This window comes from Capsicum annuum, chromosome 1 (genome assembly GCF_002878395.1).
Source record: "Capsicum annuum cultivar UCD-10X-F1 chromosome 1, UCD10Xv1.1, whole genome shotgun sequence".
Taxonomy (NCBI): Eukaryota; Viridiplantae; Streptophyta; class Magnoliopsida; order Solanales; family Solanaceae; genus Capsicum; species Capsicum annuum.
In genome coordinates, this window is record NC_061111.1 from 246,428,994 (window position 1) to 246,432,518 (window position 3,525).

Genomic DNA, 3,525 nt, shown 5'->3' on the forward strand with positions numbered 1-3,525 from the left:
GGGTCCTTAGATTTGATATATCTTAGGGTTTTTAGGATTTAGATCTTCATTTATCTATCTATCTATCCTTTTAATATATTGCAAATTATGTCTTTGTTCTTGTTTTCTTATTTCCATTTTTGGTATTGTTTGGTCATCTCGTGAGTGGACTATTTTATGTTGTGTTGTGGGTTTTTTGTGCCATTTTTTTGGTTGATTTTGTATCATTTGGTATCAGAGCTAAGGTTGGTTTTGTTCCCACAATACCAATCTTGGGCTCGTTTGACAGAAAATTCAAAAAAAAGTGTTTTACATGTTGGTATTCTTGACCAAGAAGTGAGTCCTTGTTGTTGTGTTGTCTTGGCCGAATGTTGTGTCTAGATCTTGGTTTATTTTGCTTGTTTTGAGTGTTTCTTGTGTTAGTTTTTCTTCTTCTCTAAAACCTTGAGTCTAGATCCAAGTGAGCTTGAACGTTGTGTGGTATTGTTGTTGGCGGGTTCAAGAACTTGAACATTGTTAGTGTTATTGTGTGGACCAAAACTTGAAGGTATGGTTTGAACTCATGTTGTTGGTATTTTGTTGTGGGTATTCAAGCTTGAAAAAGGTGTTGGATTGTTGGAGGTTCAACGTGAGGCTAGGTTTTCAAACTTCTATTGAAAGTTCTTATTGTTCTAGACCATATTCATGTCTAATTGCAAAAAGGCTCTTTAATAGTGTTGTTTGATCCAAAAGAGAAGTAGAAAGAAGTGAAGCCTTTGTTAGTCTTGAAAATAAATCCTAAAGAACTACCAAAAGGGAAGGGGGACAAAAATATTTATAAAAGATTTGTTACCTGTAATACCCCATACTTTTTCTAGCTTAATTTAGTTCCTAGTATGTTAAGAAATAGCTTTTAAAAATGAATACCTTTTATTTCATATGAAAATTTATATGAAATTTGCAGATTTAGACCCTCCATTGTGTGGGAAATTGAATAAGCTTTCCGTCGATACCAAATTCGCCTAAATTCGATACTCGATAGAGAAGTTATGACTATTTTAGTAAAACAGTGTGCCTCCTGTCACGCCTCAAATCCTATTGGGGCGGACTGGCACCCGTAACCGAGGAGGCCCGGGAGAACCAGCTCATAACCTTATACTTCCCATGCATACCTCTATGACAACCCGAAATTCGGACAGCATCATGTCGCATATAAAAGAAAATAATCACCTGTATAAGCTCGAGCACACATATATATGTATATACAATACTTGGTCGTTAGAGCCATCACGTCTATTAACAAAACACCACCTTGACTGTACATTAGGTCCATATAACTAACTTCTATACAATACCAAAAGTGACTGGATATGACACAGAAAGCCCCGAAGCAAACTGGAGCTCACCAAAAGCAGCTGGATATCCTGGCTCCTACTTGTGCGGTGTATGAGCTGAGGTACCTGTGCCTGCAGCATGAAATGCAGGTCCCCCATAGGGGACGTTAGTACGAAATATGTACTGAGTATGTAAAGCTATAGATAATCACATATGATGTAGGAGTTCAATAGAAATCAGAAACAAGTGAATAAATCGTAATAGGAGTGGACCACACTTACTAGAACTTCTGACAACCTGTACATTGTATTTATTCAATCACTTTACCTTCGTTCTTATCATCTTTGTAATCATTACTGTACTGTACTGTGACCATTAGGCTACCTCCAGTACATATCAACTAGGATCGACCCATGATTGGCTTATTCCCTTGGGATACCACCCATAAACACATAAATAGGGATCGACCCATGATAGGCTTATGCCCCTGGGATACCACCCGATAAGAGAGAACTTCCGTCACTTAGTTCAATTAATCTTTGAGATTGTTATTTCGGTCGCCACCGTATTTTTGATACTTTTAAACAATGATACATCAATAATAGACATATAAATAGACCATCAATGCAATAACAATGAAGTAAGAACTCATTGGCACATCAATGAAGTGTTTTGGAGTGATCAATGCCTTAACAATGAAGTAAGAACTTATTGGTATATCAATGAAACGTTTTGGAGTCATTAATAGCACATGGATCTTGTTTGAGTAACCGGATACCTTTTGACATTCATTAGTGCAATAAACATGTAAGATTTGGAAGACAAGTAAGTATTGGAATGTCTTGACATCTTGTAGGGTGGAAACAAGTTCATTAGTAACGTAGGACATCATACAAAACCATTATGGATCACATGTTATTGAATAACTTTGGAAACTTTCTTAATAGAACAATTGTTCACTTTCATGCCAAAGATATGATATAGAGTATGCTTTACATACCTAACTGCCAACCTTCAATACTATTCCCAAATGGGCTTCCCATCTTTTCGGGTTACTTATCTACAATGAACATATATAGCAATCTAGTATTAGCGACCAAACGTCACAATTCAATTATTTGAATTCACCAAACTAGTGGTTAAGTAGTAAGCCTTAATTACACCATAAAGGGTGTCACTTTAACCCTCTTATATTCCAATTACATTCACATGCCATGCATATTCATACAACATCCTTCAATATCAAGTTTGGATTCATTTATCCTTCCAACCAATCCATTAAACCAAATTGAGATATAGACATAAATAATCATCAATTCAATAGTATATCACCATATACACCTTCTATAACTCAAATACCATATTCACCTTCCACAATTCAATACAACCAAACCATGCAAAATAGTCCATAACCCTATTTTCATTACCTTTCAATAACAACCAATACATATAATCCTCTATCACTCATATACATATGGAAACGAACAAAGGAAAACAATATTCATACCTTAGAATTCACCTCTTGATTATGCAATCCTGTTTTCACAAATAATAGGTGTTGTTCAAAGCTCTCGAGATGACAAACACAGTTATCGAATTACTTTAGAATTCCTACAGTTGAATCAAAAGTAATTTAAAAGTCAAATTTGGCTAGGGTTTGTACTTTCTCAATGATTGATGATTAAAAAGAGTTTTTGAACTCATATACATGTATATATACACATATTCCTGTCCATAATATAATAGGAAATGGCCAAAATGCCTTTAAAATATAAATAATGTCAAATCTGTCCTTTGGTGGACTGTTTTGATAAGCTAAAGTAGATCGACCATAACTCTTTGCTCCGATATTAGATTTGGCTAAAATTGGTATCATTGCAAGGATAATTCAAAGGGCTTTCATTTCATATAAAGTAGGCCACCCAGTTCGTCCTGTACAAGGAGTTATGGTCGTTTGAAGTTGACCCTAAAAATTTGTTTTAATAGGCTGAAGTAAAACGAGTATAAATACTTATTCAGACGTTGGATTTGGAGGAAAACCAATTTCATTGGAAAGAATACTCAAAGATATTTCTTTTCATATTCGAAAATCTCCCATTTCATTATATTAAGGGAGTTATGATCATTCGAAGTTGACCCAAAAATTTGGCTGGCCTCGGTAGTTTGTGTGTAGAAAATTTTCCTGCACATTTACTATTCTCAAATATCCCGGCCACCGTTTTATAGTTTTAA